General features: G+C 34.2%; 1 protein-coding gene across 2 annotated transcripts in view; it reads left to right on the forward strand.

Annotated features, from left to right (window-relative positions):
- The window catches only part of SIK2 (salt inducible kinase 2), a 146,589-nt gene that overhangs the window by 86,931 nt on the left and 44,989 nt on the right, over positions 1-14,669 (forward strand). The gene's annotated exons all lie outside the window — the stretch shown is intronic.

A 14,669-nucleotide genomic window follows, 5' to 3' on the forward strand; every position in this document is an offset into this window, starting at 1 on the left:
CCCCATTTTGAGGTTAAGTGACTTGCCAAGGATGATATGGCTAGTAAGTATTTGAAGCCACTTGAGTCTTCCTGGCTCCAAGATCTGCACTTTATTCCCTCAGCCACTGGCCTGGAGTAGAGGGGAGCAAGATGTCACACTGGCAAATGGTGGTGTCAGGAAAGATTCTGAGGAGGAAGCAGAAGGGGAGGCTGAACCTTGAAGAAAACAAAAGGATTATAGAAGATTAAGTTGAAGAGAAAGTCTATTGGAGGCTTTAGGGAAACAAGAGATGTGATAGTATTTGTGGGTCTTAGGGACTTGATACAGAAGTCATCTTCAGGAACAGCCTAGTCCTATGACTCCAGATCCATTAGTATTTCCCTATTCTACCACATCCCTCCCCAGGCTGATTCCATTCTATTAGGCAACTCATATTTTAGGGGCACCTCAGTGACTCATCAGATGATCATAGGCCTAAAGTCAAGAAGACCTGAATTCAAATCCAGCCTCGGATACTAGCTGTGGGACCCTCCTTCAGTTCCGGTATCTCTAAAGAGAGATATTAACACCTATGTCCCAAGGAAGTTGTGAGTATCAAACAAAATAATCGTTGTAAATCACTTAGCACAATTCCTAGTAGTAGGAACAATATAAAAGCTAGCTATTAGTATTTTTTTTTTTTTTCAGAAATTGAGAGGAAGAAAGAAAATGAGAAATTATCATGGGATGCTGAAGAGTTTATTGTTTGTGGCAGAAGCTCATCTTAAATCTTTTAGGCCATTTGTAGGTTTTACCTTTTATTATGTGATACTTTGTGACTTTCCTTCTTGACTTTTATTAAATATTTTCTGTTTAATTGACTCCACATTTTGTTTTTGTTTCAACTAAACACAATGGTAACAGAGATTCTTCTGCTGCTCTATATCTTTCTAGCAAAATAACCAAAATATTTATTAGCAATATCTTAAATTAAATCTCACTTGGCTCTGTCAAAGTAGTATAAATATCTTTGAAACTAGTATGAATATCTTCAGAAAATAAGATAGAAACAAGTATTATTACCTGTCTATTATATCTGACTTGCAGAGACAAGAAAAAGTTGTGTAACATGAGTTCCATTGCTGTCACTAAGCTAGTGCTACTTCATGACTGCTACTTAAGTTCATTATTAAGGTAAGGTTATTTTAGGCAAGTTTTAGGCTTTATTTCATTATTTCCTTGTTTAATATTTTATCACCTAGCAACAGTATTTCCAAACAATGATGTTCTAACTTAAGAACTTGAAATTGTGACACCAGAAATGGGTTTTCCAAATCAACGGACTTTAGTTTGGCTAAACGGTTCTTGTACCTTGAAAAGTCTATGTGAAGTCTAATGGATACAAACAGCCTCTTGTGGTGATATTGCTGAAAGTGCAATAAAATTGTCAGAATACATAGGAAGGAAATAATTTCCTCTAATTTTTGTCAAATACACAATTTGAAAATGATTGTGTGGTTTTAAAAAGCTCCATTTGCATCGGTTGCATTCATAGGCACTCCTCAGGCTTGAAAGGTTATCATTAATTTTGAGCAAAGTGTCCTAGCTGTGGTACTGAATGTACACGTAAGCCAGTTTTTACTTTGTCCAGGAAAGTTTTTATGTAAGATAGAATAAGTCACATATAGCATGTGTCAGTGTGCTTGTAATCAATCATCTAGTGCTTTGTAATGTTTCTTAATATTAGTTTGCTCTGTTTGAGTGTCAAGTAAAATTGTGTATTCTCTTAGGCACAAGCCTCCCAGAAACAGGTTTTTAATTTATTTATGATTATTCTAATCTAGAATTTTACTTATGACTATCTAGAAATTTTATTTATGACTATTCTAATCTAGAATTTTTATACTTAGAATTCTCAAACTGAGAATTCCCTTCAGATATTTAATAAAAACCCATTTTGAAGTCACAGGTTATAGGATATTTGAAGGAAAAAATATTTTTCAATTAAGATTGAGCAAGGGTTCAGAGTTGAGTTGCAGTAAACAGTTTCATGGGAAAAAAACCAATTATAACTAACTTTCTACACAATCCTAGAGAATTATTTTTCTAAAACCATTCAATCCCTTTGACCACTGCCTTCCAAGGTTTGTCCTTTATAGCCTGTCAGAGGTGAATAAAAGAAATAATTCCACCTGAAGTAATCAAAGAAATTTCTTCCTTCTTTTCCTTTTCAATCTGATTACTACAGAGAAGAGTCCTTGAGCAGATCCACAGAATGGAGAATAAGACTTTGTTTTGTAATTGATCATTAAAGACTGAAAGTGTCTCATCCAGATTAGTCCAGAAGTTTCAGACTTAAGATTAAAATGCTTTTGTAATGTTTTCTTGGGAGAGTGGGGGAGAGAAAACTCAATATTTTACTTCCCTACTAATTTCTCTCTTCTTCGCTCTGCCCCAACTCTGATATGATATGGAGGAGAAGGCATTTGGAATTTGTGGTTTGTTTTTTGATGAAAATCTTTTTGACCTATTGGAGTATAGATGAATAGAGATGAGGAGTATAGCAGTGAAATAAGCATATAAGTGTATATAGTTGTTGGTGAGAAGAAATAGGTTCAATATTTGTTAACCCAGAATTTTATAAACCTTGAAAATAATAAAATTTGGAAATACCCAAGGAGTAAGGGGTAATGTTGGGTGACTAATTAATAATAAAAAGTACAACTGCTAATAACATTTACATAATGTTTTAAAATTCACAAAGCATTTTTCAAGCATTATCTCATTTGAACCTCAAAATAACCCTGTAAGGTAGGTTATTCAGTCATTTTTTTTCAATTGTCCTCATTTGGAATTTTCTTAGCAGAAACTGGAGTGGTTTGCCATTTCCTTTTCCAGTTCATTTTACAGATGAAGAAATTGAGGCAAAGAGGGTTAAATGACTTGCCCAGGGTTACATAGATACTAAGAGTCTGAGGCTGGATTTGAACACAAAAGAATGAGTCTCCCTGCCTCCAGAGTGGTATTTTGTCTGCTGGCCCATCTAATTGCCCTGTGAGATGTACTTCAATTATTGACCCCATTTTAAAGACGAAAAAACTCATCTCTCTCAGAAAGGCTAAGTGATTTGCTTATGATCACATAGTTAGTCTCAGAAGCAGAATTAAAATCCAACTCTTCCTGGTGAGGTAAATGGACTCCAGCAAAAGACCATGTTCTCTGGCAGCAACCCAATATTTGTGTAGTCCCCACTGAGGAGCAAACTGACCCTGTGGGCTTATCTTGTACAGACAGAGCTATCCTGTACTGACGCCCAGTTAACTTATACAATTTGAAAGTTAAGCTATGGATGTCAACTTCTTATATAAACAGGACCAGCTACCAGTTGTTTACTGAAGTACACATTTGAACAAATACACATTTAGCATAATTAGCACACCTTGCTTTGGGTCCTTTCCTATAAAAGGTCCCACCCCTTTCTTTGTTAATTATATGTTCATTAGCAACTTTGCCCACCTTATGACATTAAAATAAAGCATTGTCCCTTGACCCGGAGATGGTTTGAGCAGATTTCAGATGAATAAATCAAAGCTATCTATAATTATATTAAATATGCTCTTAATCACTATTGACTAGAGAAATGCAAATTAAAGCAACAACTTGGCTAATATGACAGAAAAGGAAAATGAAAAATGTTGGAAGAGATAATAGGAAAATTGAGATTCTAATGCATTGTTAAATTGATTGTAAATTGTAAATTGATCCAACCATTCTGGAAACAATTGAAACTATGCTCAAAGGATTATAAAACTATGTATACTCTTTGATCCAGCAATATCTTTACTAAGTCTGCATTTCAAAGAGATTTAAAAAAAAAAAAAAAAAAAAAAGGAAAAGGACCTACTTGTACAAAAGTATATATAGGAGCACTTTTTCTGGTGGCAAAGAATTGAAAATGTTCATGAATTGGGGAATGGCTGAACAAATTATGGTATATAAATTAATAGAATACTATGGTGCTATAAGAAATAACAAGCAGATAGATTCCAGAAAAACTTGGGAAGACTTAACATGAACTGATAGAAAGTGAAGTGAGCAGAATCGATAGAACATCATATACACCAACAGTAACATTTTATGATGATCAACCATGAATGACTTAGCTGTTCTCCACAATATAGTGAATCAAGATAGTTCCAAAGGACTCACGATGAAAAATGCTATTCTCATCCATAGGAAGAACTAGTAGATTGTGAATGTGAATCGTATTTTTACTTTCTCATTTTTTCATCTTTTTTTTTTTTTTTTTGGTCTGTTTCTTTTTTACACAATATGACTAATGTGGAAATGTTTTACATTATATGTTTTGCATTTATATAACCTATATTAAATTACTTACTGTCTTAGGGAGAGAGGAACTGAGGGAAAGAAGAAGAAAATTTGGAACTCAGAATTTTTTAAAAGTTAAAATTTATCTACATGTAAATATTTTAAAATATTGATTCATCTTATTTCATATTTTAAAAATAAGCATATAATATTTTAACAAACTATTTAACTTTATTAAAGCCTTTCCCCCTTCACAAATTATATCTTTGATACAATTAGAAATTAATCTTTTTATATCCATAAGTAAAATAAATTTTTATCATCTAACAGATTATTTTTATACTTGTTTTCTTATTATATGCTGGCAGAAAGAGAAAGACTTGTATAACTTTGAACAACACATGTGGCTTGATTTCTCCTTTATCTCTGTCAAGAATACTAGAAAATATTCTCTTCTTCTCTTCTCCCCTCACCAAAAATTAATAAATAAATAGAAATCTGTCCTCAAGGAAGGATAGAGAAAGAGCCTTCTATTTCAATTTATTTTATTTATTTTTTTAGCCTAGGACTTTCTCCTGCCCCTTTTCCCTTCTTCTCACACATTTTACTATCTATCCACTGGTTACTGAATCCTATGAGTTAATGAGCTTCCATTTAACACTACAGATAATCCTCTGGGGAGGATGGCCCTTTTTTTTTTTTTTTTTTTTTTTTTCATATATTTAATTTATCAAATGAATTCTCTCTGGATTTAGCGGTCATTTCTCTGTTTCTGTCTCTGCCTATCCCTTTCACTGGCAATCTCCATTTCTGCTTCTTTGCCATCTCTTTCTCTCTCCTCTTATCCCCATGAAGGATACAGACAGAGATCAATGATAGAAGCTTACAACTACATAACATTGTATGATTACAAAAAGCTTTATACACTTAATTTCATTCGATTCACAACCATCCTATGAAATAAGTAATCCAAGTATTATCCCTACTTCACAAGTAAGGAAACAGGTCTAGAGGGGTTAAGTAATTTGTCTGTGATCACAGAAATTGTAGTAGTAGTAACTAGGTTGTCTAATTACAAATCTAATGTGTTTTTCCATTACACCCGGTTACTTCTGAAAACTGGTATACCTGGCCATCAGGAGTCTATTATTCTAAGTAGAGCTAGATAAAAAGTAAATGTAGTATTTTTATTATCCACTTATTCACTCCCTCATTCTGAAATACTTTAAATAAGCAAATTATCATCTGTAGAAATGGAAATTCTAATTGGGGGGTGGGAGGGAAATCCTTGATATGTAACTTGAAGAAGAAAGTCTTGGGAAGTAGAGGGAAAATATTTCAATATCTTTTTAAGGGGCTGTCTAGGGGAAATAGATTTGTTCAGACTGGGCTCAGGTAACAAAATTATCAATTTCTAGATATCATGGAGAAGCAGATTTTGGCTAGATGGAGGAATACACTTAACAACAATTAAAGGTATCTAAAAGTAGAATGGAATTCATCAGGGAATATAGTCTTCCCCCTCACTAAAGGCCCTTAAGAAAAAGATGAATTAACAGTTGTGGCAAGATTTTCATGGAGGCATGGGTTGGACCAAACAACCTCTGAAGACTCTTGCAATTGGCATTTTTCTGATTCTGTTTGAGAATGTAAAAGAAGAGGATTATAGTCTGAAACTTAAGTAATTGGGTCACAGTGCTTTCCATGGTGATAGTCTGTGGGGAAAATTAAAAGAATAAATGCGGCCTTACCATATTGTTTTAGGCAGTGAGGAAATATTCAGTTTTATCAGAAAGATGTAACATTCGAGGGTTGGATGGCTAATAAGAGGTCCTGGTTATAAGGGTAAATCTGGGAGTCATGTCCATAGACACTTGTAAGCAAGTTATGTCAAATGGAAGTTATCCTGCACATGGATGTAGAAATTACCAAAGATTGCCTAAACTGGAATTGTAGGGGATGTCTATTAGCTGAAAAGTATGAAGAACCATAAAAAGATTATATCTTGAGAATTATATCATGAGAAACCAGATAGAGATTTCTAGATGTAGATGAATAAGGATAGAAAAACTGTCAAGTTACCTACATTTAAGAGAGAGACTAGATGAAAAAGGCATGTGTGTATTAGAAAAAGCATTGCATTTGGGTTACAGATCCATGTGCCAATCTCAGCTCTGCTACTCGCTACCTTTGGGACCTTAAACAAGTCATCTAACCTCTCCATGCCTCAGTTTCCTCAAATATGAAATGAAGGAATTAAGCTAGTTTGTCCCTCTGGCTCCAGATGGTCTGATAATATTTATTTATGGTCATTTATTCTGATTCTTTCACTTCTGTTACTCTTTTTGCTATAGGGAAGAACATCACTTTTTTTAAATAAACAATTTTTAGATTTGTCAAAGCTAGAGTCAATAAAATTCACGGATTATTTTGCTTAATCAGTTTGATTAGTTGGCATCTAAATAAGTACACTTTTATGATATTGAAACTTAAATGCTCTTCTTTGCACATTGAAGATGATGAAACCTTAGAAAGGGAACCTGCTAAGATGGAGCAGAGCTTAGCATATAGCATAGCATAGCTATGTTTTCTAGGTGCTAGTTTACAATCAATCATCATGAAGAATGATAAGGAAAGGTTATGCATGTTTTTATACCTACTGGAACTTTTGATCAAAGAAGGAAAGTTCTACTTCTTTAGTCTCTTAATCTTCAAGACTCATTCAGTGCTCTTTCATCGAAATGGATGATCAAAAGTTAATTGTATATAAATTGTTTGGCAGTTTTTACTTTCTCAGGCAAGATGCAGGACATAAATATTTTCTTTATTGCTGAATTTGCCCTCCAATAATGAATTACCAGAATGGTAGTGAAATGTTATCAGGTTAAATAGATTCATGGAATCTTTTAAAAGTTTAAAGGATCCTTAGAAGTCTTCTGATCTAGTCTTCCAGACTACAGCTTACCTGACAGATAGCCATCTATCCTCTGCTTGAACATGGGTTGTTTTTTTATTTCATGCGTCTTATGCACTCTATTTTTAGATCACTCTAATTATTAGAAAGATCTAACATTAAACTAAAATCTACCCATTCACCCTAACTTTGTTATACTCTGGGGTAAATTAAAATAAATCTTATCTCTGTAGCACAAGACTGCCCACTTCAAGACAACTATTCTGACTCCCATATAAGTCTCCTCCAGACTGAATATCCCACCTGATATTCATGTGACCTGTATTGTGTCCATCATCCTTAGAACTTTTGTAAATATTCTACTTCTTCTGACAAAAAGCCATTTGATAATTTAAAAGCCACTGTATTGTTCATATATTTAGAGCAGAAAATGTACCTTTCTGGAACAACATTAGCTGTTAGGCTGTATCTTTCCTAATTATTCTGAGTGTTAAATAACAAAATTGGAAAGACAAAGATATAATGCTACTTTAGCACATTAATTTCACATGAGTCTATAACATTTGCCCTCTACTTTAACATTTCCATTGATCTCTTTTCTATAATTACCTTTGCACTTAATTTTTTTTATCTTTTTAAAATGTAAAACTGCATATTTATTATATGCAACTTGCTATTTTTTAATTATTTATTGCAGTAAATACAAAATAAGAAAAACAGAACAGAAAAAAAAAGGAAAATAAAACAGAATATTGTCAGGAACTCAGCAGAACATATATATAACAGTATATACCAATAAATTCAGAATATATAACAATAAATTTCCATTTCAAGAAAGCATAATAATAGAAGAAATTATTTGTATTGAGTGTCCATCTTTTCATTGCTTCTTTTTAGGCTGTTCTTTCGTTCTCTGCTGCATACTTTTTTTCCCCTTTCATTCCCCACCCCCTAACTTCCTCCAAGGAAATTACAGTTAAGCACAAATTTATATATATATATGTATACACACACACACACACACACATATATATATATATACATACATATACGTTTACCCATAGACCTACACACATATACATATATATCTATGCACACATACATAGAGCTCCATACATATATAGCTACATATTACACAGACCCACACATACATATATCTATATATACACATTCATAGAGCTACATGTATACATGCCTACTTACAATCAAACACACACACATTTACCCATATATAAACATAGATCTAAAACAATATTAGTATGGCTGACATATAATGTAGAATTTTCTCTTGATTGAATCCTTAAGTTTGACTTTGTCTAAAATCGATGATTACTAACCATACTTTTTTTTCTAATAAATTCTATTTCTGATATTTGTTGTAATGTTTATATATTTCTTCCTTCCTATGCTGGCTAACTCTTCTACTTTACTTCTGCTCCTTAACTTGCCTCTGTTATTACTTACCCTCTCGCCATCATGGATCCCTCCCTTGTCTTCCTTCAGTCTTTGCTTCCTCCTCTCCTCATGCCTCCCCTCTTATTTCTTTATAGAATTTGGAGGATGCTAAACCCTTCGTAGTATGTATGTAGCATTGCCTATTTAACTCATTCCCAATGTGAATAGGTTTTCAGAACTATAAGCCCTCCTTCCACTTCTAATTCCTCTGTCTCTTCTTCCTCTGTACCTCACTTATATAACATAATTACTATTTTTATCTTTTTCTAGAATTTTAAAGTTATATCATACCTAAGTTTTTCCCAGTCTTTCTTTTGAGCTACCTACTTAGTGGTCTCAATATATATCATATATATATTACCATGTAAAAAACACCAAAAAATTGTCCATGTTTACAAGTTCCTTGAAATTAATCTTTGATATTCGCTCTTATATGTTAAATTTTCTGTTAAGTTTAGGTTTGGTTACAAGTCCTGAAAATCTGCAAGTTTGTTAAAATGTCCACTTTTTTTCTCATTCGATATTATGGATAATTTTGCTGAATATGATATTTTTGGTTACAGGCCTAGTTCTTCTGATTGTTGGTATATATGATTCTAGGACTTGCAGTTTTTTATTGTGGCTGCTGATGAGACCTGTATGGTTCTGTTTTGATTTTTATTTCTTTGTTTGTTTTGATGTCGTTGGAGTTAAATGACTTGCCCAGGGTCAAATAGCTAGTAACTGTTCAAGTGTCTGAGACCAGATTTGAACTCATATGCTACTGACTCCAGGGCTGGTGCTTTATCCACTATTACCATTTAGCTGCCCCAGTCCTATACAGTTCAAATTGTAGCTCCAGCACATTTGATCTGGGGTTTTCAAAATTTGGCAATAATATTCCACAAAGGATTTCTTTGACAGAGTTTGTCAGGGATTTTTTTTCCTTCTTTTTCTGCTCTATCACTCTTGGACAATTTTCTTGGATTATTTCTTTCATTATTTTGTCAAGATTCTTTTTTGGGTCGCAGCTTCCAGGTAGTCCAGTTATTCTTATATTTTCTTTTTCCAGATCTGTTGTTTTTATTATAAGATGTTTCACATTCTGTGATATTTTTTCATTCTTTATATTTTGTTTTGTTATTTCTTGGTCTCTACTTCACTGGCTTCCTCTTGCCCAATTCTAATTTTCAAAGAATTATTTTCTTGTTTAAAATTTTATATCTCCTTTTCTAGTTAGTTAGTTAGTTTTTTTTAATAATCTTGTTTTTCTTGGGTTTTTTTAAAGTTTTTCCTCAACTTCTCTCAGTTTTTTGTTTTTGTTTTTGCCTTTTAATTTTTTAATTAAAGCTTTTTATTTTTAAAACATATGCATAGGTAATTTTCAACATTTATCCTTGCAAAACCTTGTATCCCAATTTTTTTCTCCCTCCCTTCTACTCCACTCCCTTCCCCAGACAGCAAGTAATACAACATATGTTAAATCTGTGCCATTCTTCTCTACATATTTCCACAAATATCATGCTAAACAAGAAAAATCAGATTAAAAAAAGGAAAAAATGAGAAAGAAAACAAAATGCAAGCAAACAACAACCAAAAAAAGTAAATACTATGTTGTGATCCACACTCAGTCCCCACAGTCCTTTCTCTGAGTGCCGATGGCTTTTTTCATCAAAACCATTGGAACTGGTCTGAATCACCTTATTGTTGAAAAGAGCCACATCCCTTACATCATATAATCTTGCTTTTGCTGTATACAATGTCCTGTTGTTTCTATTCACTTTGTTTAGCATCAGTTCATGTGAGTCTCTCCAAGCCTTTCTGAAATCATCCTCCTGATCATTTTTTTTTCTTTTTTTTTGCTGAGGCAATTGGAAATAAGTGACTTGTCCAGGGTCACACAGCTAGGAAGTGTTAAGTGTCTGAGGTCATATTTGAACTCAGGTCCTCCTGACTTCAGGACTGGTGCTCTATCCACTGTGCCACCTCGCTGCTCCCTCCTGATCATTTCTTACAGAACAATACATTTCATAACATTTATATACCATAACTTATACAGCCATTCTCCAGTCGATGGGCATCCATTCAGCTTCCAGTTCCTTGCCATTACAAAAAAGGGCTGCTACAAACATTTTTGCACATGTCTTCATTTTTAAAGTCTTTTTGGAGTTTTTCTATAAATTTTTTCGGGGCAACTCTTTGGGGTAGAAGAAGCTTTTTTTTACTTTACTGTCCTCTGAAGTTGAACCCTGGTCTTCCCTATTCCCCATAGTAAATTTCTATGATTGGGTTCTTTTTTTGGTCAGTTCATTTTTTTTTTTTTAATGGGAAGTATTAGTGTAAGCATTTCTAATCCTGGGATGGGGAAGGTGGTGCTTGTAACTTCATTTCAACTCTCCACTCTGACCTGGCACCCCAAACCAAAAGCTTCCCACTCCTGCAAATGCCTGCAGCCAGCAGTTTACCTGCCCCACTGCCTCTGCACTTACTGGGTGCTGGTTCCTTCTCACCCAGGCCAGGTATCTTCAGCACAAGTGGGCTTGGCCTTTCTAATCAGCTGTGGTTCACTCTGTCATCCTGGATTCAGACTCCAGACTACCCACACTGTCTGAGAGGTGAAAGTTTCTGTGGTTCCTGCTAAGGCCTCTGCCAAACTCAGCTTGCCCCACTTGGTGTTTCTGGGGAGTTGGCCTGGAGATATTTGCATTTAATCCAGCCTGAAGTCTTTTTTCAGAACTTCTTGGGTTATACCTGGAAGATCTCTGTTCTGCCCCAAGTCTTCTTGGTTTTTCACCAATCTATGTTCACTCTGAAATGCATATTTGTTCTGTTTGTGAAGGAAATCTGAAGAGCCTGAAATTTATTGACCTGTTCTGCCAGCTTCCCAGAATCCTCCTGTACTTATTTGTGTTGTGTACTAAAAAGGTACTAAAAATTCGTTGGGCGCCAAATGTGAAGATTGTGTATTTTTAAATCAGCAGGAGTCAGGAATTCAGGTTAGGGGAAAATCGTCAGTCTTTATTCTCAGTGAAGAAGGATCGGAGGTGGAAGAGAATCGACGATAGCAATGTGTGCAGCTGAGTCAAGAAGCTAGCTCGACCAGCAGCCACACAACCAGCAGCTCGGAGTCTCGAACCCAACCCAATCTCTCCCAGCTTCTCTCCCTGTCTCTCTCTCTGCCTCCACCCACCAAAATCGTCATTTCCTATACAACACATCAGGACTTGCACAGAGAGTGGGCAGGGACCATTCTTTATCCAATCATATATATTAATAGAGTATAGCCCAATTACTATTTAGTCTCACGTACTTGGGACCTCAGTGCATCAACTCAAACCTCAGCCCATTACAAAAATTATATACTAAAAATAGGGAACCTTCGAAAATGAAGGACAAACCAAAAAAAAAAAAAAGCTGTTCATAGTATCAAAAGGCAAACAACAAGGAAACCTGACAGACATATAGCATAGAATAACCTTAGCTCCCATTTTCTGAGAAAGAAATGTCCTACATTTTGGTATTCTGTTTCTTTCACTATTTATTGTCTTAATCTCCAAGACTCATTTTGTGTTCTTTCATTAAAATGAATGATCAAAGTTAATTGCTTATCTTTTCTGTTTCTAATATAGAAACTAAGGACAAAGTAGTTATACCAACCATAATTTACAGTGATCACCTATCAGAAATAATAGTAGAGGGAATTTTCCTACATTAAATGAAAGATGGACTCTATCCTCTAATACCCCTCATGTTTTTAGCATCATAGATTCATAGTTTAGGAACATCATAGTTTTTAGAGTTCATATCAATGGGTCTCAGTCATTTCAGTAAGAAAAAAATCATATTATGAGAGTATGAAGGGGGAAAGGTGATGGAAGCTTGAAAAAAAAATGGAAATTTTAGAACAGTCATTGTGGAGAGTACAGTAGAAGCAATAAGCTAAATAATGAGACATGTAACAGTAACTCTAGCAATATTCATTAACTCAGGAGTGTAGAGGCAAAGAAAGTAAATTATAGTCATTGTTTGAGCCTATGATAATAGGATGGGAACTGCTGGCGTGGAAGAGAGTAAGGATTGAAGGGGGTTTTTGAAATTTCAGATTAGATGGGAAAAGAAATCATGCCAGGATAGAGTTGATAGACTGGGTAAATGAAGATAACTCAAGAGACTGAAGATCTTAAGAGCAAGGCTGGGAGAGATGATAGTAGATAGCAAGAGATTTTTTAAAAATTAAATTATCTTTTTTTACTCCTATGAGCTTGATAGACATCAACAGACATTTCCTAATACAATAGGTAAAAAAAAAATTTAATAGCATCATCATTCTATTATACAACTTTTTTAAAATAAGTAAATATTAAAATTAATATGGTAATTCCGACTCTACCCTGCTTGTTTCTCTCCCCCTTCTAGATTTCTTTCTTCTCTCTGTATATTTTAAGGGGTTTTTTGGTTTTATTTCTTTCAAAAGTCTTTTCTTATTTTTTGTAATGTTTTACACACACACACACACACACACACACACACACATACATACAGAGAGAAACTTTTAAAGCAAATTAGTCAAGTAAAACAAATGTACACATTGTGGCTGTGTTTCATTCTGCACCTCTAATCCATCATCTCTCTGCCAAAAAGTGGGAAGCATGATTCATCACTTCTTTTCTGGAGTCGTGATTTGTCATTGCATTGTTCATAGTTCTTAAATCTTTCTCTGTTGCTTTCTTTTGTAATGCTAAGAGTTCTGTATGCATTATTTTTCTGGATCTCTTAAATTCATTGAGCTTTAGGAGACTGTGATTAGAAAAAGCAGTTTCACAGGTCAAACTCTTAGATACAGAACAGTTTCAAGTGAAGATCTATTCTGAGATATGATTTTCCTGATGAATAACTAGAGTAGAGGTAGAAATGTTTGGAGTTGGAATTTAAGAACCTACAAGAACAGAATGTTAGAATGGTCATTAACATGAGTGCTGAGGTCTTAGTTTGATGGTAAGGGAAAAGGTTTAGAGAAAGCATAATACGATACCAAGTAGGTAATATTGCATGAATTTCAAAGAAGAGATGGAAGAGCTTGAGGTTGCTTGTAGAGCCCAAAGATCAGAAAGTAGGAATATGGAGCAAGAAGTGTGATAATGACAACTCTGTTCTGTATGAGAGAAGGGGAGTGAGAAAAGGAATTGCCATCCTTATGGGAAACTAGACTTGTGCCGTACTCAAGAGGAACTTTTAGTTAATATAAAGGTTGAAGCAATATTAAAAAAAAAAAAAAAAAAAACCCAGGATGAAGTCAAGTTTAACAATGAAATAGGGATTTTAATAATAAGGAAGGATAGGGACTGGGAGGGGTAGAACTGAGATGAGATAGAAATGGATAACACTTTTAGAAGAGGTTAAGCTTAATTGATTTTGCTTTTATGGAGTCCATGTCACACAATGAGCTCATATTGAGGGTATAGTCCTTTGAAATATCCAAACATTTTTTCTCACAAATGTTCTTCTGATTATCCTTTCCTGTATCTTTCCTGTTCAGAGCTTTATAGTAATATCTTTTAAATTTTATCTTATTAGATGTGGTCCACTGTTTCAGACTGTTAAGATATGTTATGATTTAAATTTTTTCTTCCAGCATCTTATGTATTCTTCTTAGCTTTATATTGTCTGCACATTTGATAAGCATGCTGTCTATACCACCATATAAGTCATTGACTTAAAAACATGTATCACCATGTAAATCATCAATAAAAAAATTTATTTCTGCCTTTTGTCTTCTTTTTCTTAGTTTCTTGTCTGATAAAAGTCTTTTCTGTGGTGATTCTTTTTTTTTAGTGTTTTTAGCATGGAACATTATGGAAGGTCTTTAGAAAATCCAAATAAGTATCTTTTACTCTTTATCTACCTAGTTGGCTGTATTCCCTGCCATGAATGTCTATTCCATGTCCATTCCAGTCCATCCTCCATTTGGTTGTCATAGTTATCTTCCTGAAGGTCAAGTCTGACCTTTTCTAGAAGACTATATGGCTTACCT

The sequence above is a fragment of the Sarcophilus harrisii genome, chromosome 3 (assembly GCF_902635505.1).
Source record: "Sarcophilus harrisii chromosome 3, mSarHar1.11, whole genome shotgun sequence".
Taxonomy (NCBI): Eukaryota; Metazoa; Chordata; class Mammalia; order Dasyuromorphia; family Dasyuridae; genus Sarcophilus; species Sarcophilus harrisii.